Source organism: Sinocyclocheilus anshuiensis, unplaced genomic scaffold, assembly GCF_001515605.1.
Source record: "Sinocyclocheilus anshuiensis isolate Anshui unplaced genomic scaffold, SAMN03320099.WGS_v1.1 scaffold518, whole genome shotgun sequence".
Taxonomy (NCBI): Eukaryota; Metazoa; Chordata; class Actinopteri; order Cypriniformes; family Cyprinidae; genus Sinocyclocheilus; species Sinocyclocheilus anshuiensis.
The window spans coordinates 146,988-153,788 of record NW_015544151.1 but is presented as its reverse complement, the minus strand read 5'-3'; the positions used below and the strand labels follow the sequence as shown (position 1 = coordinate 153,788).

Genomic DNA, 6,801 nt, shown 5'->3' with positions numbered 1-6,801 from the left:
GCTTGGAAGAGAGGGGCGGGGTCAGCAGAGCTCATTAACATTTAAAGGAAAATGCTACAAAATGCGTGCTCTGAAAAGAGCTGTTTTTGAAAGGGTAAAAGAGGTGTTTTTTACACTACCATTGAGACATTTTAACCAAACTATCTTAGACTTTTCATTAAGACCCTAAAGAATCAAATCAACTTGTGGAAAATGGGCATCCTATGACCCCTTTAATGTTTTTTTCAGTTGATTTTATCCAAGGCTGTGGCTAAAGTCAGATGTAGTTCTTGTGAGAATCATGACTTTTTTTTTTTTAAATAAAATAAAAACAGTGCACATTTCATTGATCTATTATAACATTTATGTAGTTTTGTTCGCTTGGATGTTTCCAGAAATGTGTCAAGTTTTTCCGTCAGGTGTTTTTTAATGTTATGATGTCATCACGTTGCTGTCGTGCCGCAGCCAATCGCTGATCGTGGTTTCCATACATCTGCCCTTTACGAGGAACACGAGAACACGCAGTAATCTTAGACAACTTCATCCAGATATTTTAATCAAATCCACACATTCGTTTGAAGAGCCAAATTAGCCAGAGATCAGTTATCAGGATTACTAGATCTGGCATCTTTCAGATCATCTCAGATGTGTTCAGCGAGGAACGAAGAACGGGCCCCAGATGTTAATCTCTGATCAACACAGCGATGTTTCATTAATGAATCCACGTTTTTAAATGAACCGAGTGAGTCAGTGATTCAGTGAACCATTAATAAAAGCAGTCACACGTTTCGTTTGAACGAATCGATTGAATGAATGACTGAATGACTCACTTATTAAGGCTTTTAGTTTTATATTTAGAGTATCATTTCTTTTTAAAAATCATTTCATATTTCAGTATTGTTTCACCGCCGGAGCAGATGTAGACAAGAATGACTCCTGAGCGATTGTGGTGTTCTGTTGCTGGATGTAATAATGAACATAGCAGTCGTCATTTACTCCCGACATCTGAGCCGCTGAAGACGCAGTGGATTACTTTTGTTTTTGAAGGGAATGCGCCCCCGATCTACATAAATGCGTCTATGTTCGCGCTAATCATTCGTGATCCAGCCTCATCTACAGAAGAAGTGAGTATAATGTTTTGTAATGAATCTTTGCAAATCGCCTTTCCTAATAATGTGCTATGGAAGAGAGGGGCGGGGTCAGCAGAGCTCATTAACATTTAAAGGGAAATGCTACAAAAACGGCTTGATCTGAAAAGAGCTGTTTTTGACAGGGTAAAAAGGTGTTTTTACACTACCATTGAGAAATTTTAACCAAACTATGTTACAGACTTTTCATTAAGACCCTAAAGAATCAAATCAACTTGTGGAAAATGGGCATCCTATGACCCCTTTAATGTTTTTTTCAGTTGATTTTATCCAAGGCTGTGGCTAAAGTCAGATGTAGTTCTTGTGAGAATCATGACTTTTTTTTTTTTAAATAAAATAAAAACAGTGCACATTTCATTGATCTATTATAACATTTATGTAGTTTTGTTCGCTTGGATGTTTCCAGAAATGTGTCAAGTTTTTCCGTCAGGTGTTTTTTAATGTTATGATGTCATCACGTTGCTGTCGTGCCGCAGCCAATCGCTGATCGTGGTTTCCATACATCTGCCCTTTACGAGGAACACGAGAACACGCACTAATCTTAGACAACTTCATCCAGATATTTTAATCAAATCCACACATTCGTTTGAAGAACCAAATTAGCCAGAGATCAGTTATCAGGATTACTAGATCTGGCATCTTTCAGATCATCTCAGATGTGTTCAGCGAGGAACGAAGAACGGGCCCCAGATGTTAATCTCTGATCAACACAGCGATGTTTCATTAATGAATCCACGTTTTTAAATGAACCGAGTGAGTCAGTGATTCAGTGAACCATTAATAAAAGCAGTCACACGTTTCGTTTGAACGAATCGATTGAATGAATGACTGAATGACTCACTTATTAAGGCTTTTAGTTTTATATTTAGAGTATCATTTCTTTTTAAAAATCATTTCATATTTCAGTATTTATTTGTATTTTTGTATGTTGAATTAAAATATTTCTCTCTAAAGATGCTTTTTTTTTGTAATGTCCTTTCAGTGCTTTTCTAATTAACAATAATAACTTTAAATGATCTTTAATAATAACTTTAATCAGCACATGATATGCATCTTTATTAATTAATCCCATTAATTTGAGATTAATTCGATTAATCAATCAGCACATTATGTAATTAATTAGATTAAAAAATGAATGGCTTGACAGCCCAATTTAAAACATAAAGAATATGTCATTCGCACGCTGCCTGAAGTGCTAATGACATAAAGTGTTAACTTCCTGTCTTTGCTCCTCCTCTTCCCTTTCTGCACTCTCTGCATGGGAGAGATGGGTTTCTCTGATTAATACAGTTTCATATTTGCTTTAAAACTCATTTTTATACTTAGATTTTTCTTTTAAATCATATTTATAGTATTATTTTCAATGTATGTTATTTGCATGCTTTGACTTTAAATAAGGTTTCAATTAGTTTTCTGTGTCGTGTTAATTGCATTGCATACAAGATTTTCTTTATAGGAATTTAAGAGTGAACCAGCAGCTGATGTCCGTCTGTTTATTTCTCAACAGCACAACGCAGACAACAACCTTAGTTAGGGCAGCTTCATGTTTATTTTTGGACAAGAATGAAAACGAATCTATGACAGACAGAAATACAGTGTGTTCAATGGATTGTTTCACAACATACCAGTCGTTCAGCTGATCTTTCAGAAAAACTGTTAGTTGATGGTTGAGTTTTGCGAGTTGTGATCCAGGAGCTTGTTTTAGAGCACATGCCACTATATATATACACACACATATACTGTAAATCTGTCGCTCACAGCCGTGCTTTCATCAGCATCTAACCTAGCACTACTTTGAATATTTCTGCCTTGCTATGGGTGTCTCTGTCAGAAAGGGACTTCACGTTTTCATTCGCCCCACCTTTCTTGCATCTCAGCACAGTGACTCCACACTTTCAGTCCCGGCGCGAATCCAGCCCTCACTGATGCAAACCTCAGAAACCACAGCAGCACACCATCACTGCAAACCAATCCTGTCCACATCTCTGAGACCATCATCAGACATGATTTCATCCTGAATGAGCCCGGAGAGAGCCGCTCTGCTGCTGTGTCTCTGCTCTGTCAAACACGAGTCACTCAGGACTATGACTGATGAAATCAAATATAGCCGAGCAGCTCATGTGCGTGATGAACGCGCAGTTTGCAGAGAGGCATTTCAGTTGTTCACGGTGGACTGTCTGACTTAAAGGGACAGTTCACCCAAAAATTAAAATTGTCATCGTTTACACACCCACAAGTTGTTCCAAACCTGCAATAATTTCTTTCTTCTGTTGAACTTAAAAGAAGATGCTTTGAAGAATGTGGGTAACCAAACAGTTTCTGGTCCCCAATGGCTCTGATGTTTGTTTGTTTTTTAACCTTACTATGAAAGTTACAACCATCAGCTGTTTAGTTGAGACACATGTTTCAAAGTATATTCTTTTGTGTTCAACAGAAGAAAGCACTTTATGCAGGTTTAGAACAACCTGGGTAAATTATGAAAAAATTTCATTTTTCTGTGAACCATACCTTTAAAGTGACAGACACATCCGTGCTTCTACAGGTATAGGCCTATTGTTTTATTAAAATTTGGATAGTCTGTTAATATAATATTCCATACATTATCAGAGCTTGGTAGACATAATAGGGGTCGTGAATGGGTGTCCCTGATTTTGCCTCGCTGAAGGTGGCAACCCTAATTCTCACCTCTTTACCAAGTAACTTTGATACTTCATATAATACAGCAACAATGACCATGCCATTCTGTTACAGCCCATAATCAAATTATATCTAGCGCGTTTATATGTAGCTTGTTAAATTATATGTAAGTTAGCTCGTTTAACCGAACATAAATCAATCACAGTCACTCGATGCTGCTTAAGATGTTGATTCATGCCTTCCTTTAATCCAACAATCAAAAACAACTTAAATAGCAAATAAGACACACATAACACATTCACATGACCTGCTTCTGATTTTTGTTTTGTTTCAGGCTGAGCAATCTGATGAAGATCCAGTGCTAATGTAAGTGCTTCACAAGTATTAACGTTACATTTGTAGTCCATGTTAAAAAATGTCAGTTCTATGATCGTGCTTTTTAATGTCTTATAATTTTGCCAGCACATGAAAATCCATAGTCATGTTCCTAATGCTTATTTCAAATGTAGTGTTCCTGATTGCTTCCATGTCTTCCATGGTCCTACAGCTGCTCGCACACTTGCAGAAATTAGATGGTCTTATCCTTCAAGCAGATGTAAGTAGAGATTACTCAACAAATCAAATTTATTTGCAACATGTTTTATGTCTTGGTTCTGTTAGTGATGGTTGTGCTGTCTTTTTAAAAATTGTTTAGGTATTCGCCACTCCATCTGATGTCCAGCAGTCTCTACATTTGCCAGAGAACACAACTTAAAATTCTTGGTATGTAAACAGTAAAGGTTTAGTTCACCCTAAAATGAACATTAAGTCACCATTTACGCTATGGAAGCATATGTGTAGCAAAATTCAATTTAAAATGCAATATGTAAAATGGCAATGTATTTCTGTATTTTAAATTACATTTTACCATACATATGTGCAACGTTTAGTGCAAAATAACAATGTAAATTTAATTATAAAATATATATATAGACATATACATAATGTTCACTTGTTTTTTTTTTTTTCTGCCTTTTAGACGCTTTCTCGATGTCAACCCTGAATGTGCATCAAAAACCAAGAAAGGAAACGTGACTTAAAAGAAGACTGTACATGTTGTGTACAAAAAGAACAGTACTGTAAACCCGGAACATGATCTTTACTTAATATCCTAATGATTTTTGGCATAAAAGAAAAATCTATTATTTTGACCCATACAATGCTTTTTTGGCTATTGCTACAAATTAAGACTTAAGACTGGTTTTGTGGTCCAGGGTCACAAATAAGATTACTGTATTGTGAATTACTTGCTAATTGCATTTTACATGTTTTATATAAAAAAATAAATAAAAAAAACTACAGCTGGCATTTCAGCCAATATGTTCATATAAGACAATTTTCTGGTCTTTTCTTCAAAAATAAATAAATGTTTTAAAACTCAGATAATGTTGTTTTCTCTTTTCTGTTGTGACTACTGTTATGAAAAAGTATAATATTTTTAATTTTGTAAATCTAAGTAAGGAATGAAAAGCAGGAATTACAGTATTCCCTGTAAAAAATAAGTTATATAACAGTATAATACTGTATTTGGTAATTACAGTACAGAACTGTAAATGTTGTTTACAGTAGTAGTCCTGTAAAAATACAGAATGTGGCTGGCAACCCAGCTGCCAGTATTTTACTGTAAATTTACAACGAAAAGTTTTACAGTGTACTGGCTGATTAGATGTTTGTTCATCAGATGAATGAGCTACAGCTTATTAATGTTTGACAGCACCTGCTGGCTGTCTGAATGTGAGATCCTGCTCACAGATCGCTTGACAGCACTGCTCACTCCATCACTTAAACAGAACACCACTGACACAAACATGCATGGACGATGTGGATCTGGATTAATGAGCACAGGCATGAGTGTATTCAGAACAGTGACTGTGGCGTCTGATGGGTTTGTGTGATTGACGGGGGGCTGGAGAAGACCCGGCGGGAGCCCCAGTCCTCACACTTGAGAACTCCGGCAGATGCTCTGCCTATTTTGGCCTCTTATCACAGCGAGCGTGAGGCCTAGAGCAGAAGAAGAACACTGTCTGCCCTACACAGAGATGGGACAGTTCACACACAAACATCCTTTACTCGCCCTCATGCTGATATTTAGAGTGAAGATCTGTGCGGTTCAGTGATGTTGGACAGAAACTGCTGAAGCATTCTTCAAAGTGTCTTCTTTTGTGCTGCACAGGTCTGCACAGCTCTGAGAGATCTCTGTCTTTAATAATGTGCCAGAGCTCATATTACTGAGAGTCTACAGCTGATGCTGCGATTTCATCACTTTTATTCTGAACAGCTGTTGCATCATAGACTTTGATATGCAGTCAGTCAGTCATCCTCCTGACTGTCACAACCAAGACATGTGTCTACAAGAGCAGCTTCATGAACACTTGATAACCATAGAACATCACTGTGAATGTCTCATTTTAAGCAAATGAGGTAATTAAGGGAATACCTCTTCCACTCCCAGTAGTGTGTGTGTACTGGTATATATTTGCATTTAAACATTTAGCAGATGCTTTTATCCAAAGCGACTTACCAAATGAGGACAATGGAAGCAATCAAAATCAACAAAAGTGCAATGATATGCAAGTGCTATAACAAGTCTCAGCTTAATGCAGTACGCATAGCAAGTTTTTTTAATCATATAATAAATAAAAAGAAAACAGATAGAATAGAAAAGGAATAGAGCAAGCTAGTGTTAGTGGCCTTTTTTGCTTTTGTTAATTGTATAATAAATAAAAAGAAAACAAAGATTGAATACAGAAAGATTAGAAAAGCAAGTGTTAGTTTTTTTAAAGAAAACAAGCAGTTAGTGAATGAATAGAGTGCAAGCCTAAAAGAGGCAATTTTTTTTAATAAAGAATAGAATTAGAATAGAAAGTGTTAGAGTTAGAGGGTCAAATAAAGGTGGAACAGATGTGTTTTTAGTCGTTTCTTGAAGATGGCTAAGGACTCAGCTGCTTGGATTGAGTTGGGCAGGTCATTCCACCAGGAGGGAACAGTTAATGAAAAA

General features: G+C 36.5%; 1 long non-coding RNA gene across 1 annotated transcript; it reads left to right on the top strand.

The window, feature by feature from the left end:
• The first annotated feature begins 4,008 nt into the window (after positions 1 to 4,008).
• LOC107695188 (uncharacterized) lies at positions 4,009 to 4,861 on the top strand. Its single transcript, XR_001634967.1, has 4 exons — positions 4,009 to 4,130; positions 4,274 to 4,359; positions 4,459 to 4,526; positions 4,783 to 4,861. It is a non-coding gene; the product is annotated as an uncharacterized LOC107695188 (long non-coding RNA).
• Positions 4,862 to 6,801: the final 1,940 nt, after the last annotated feature.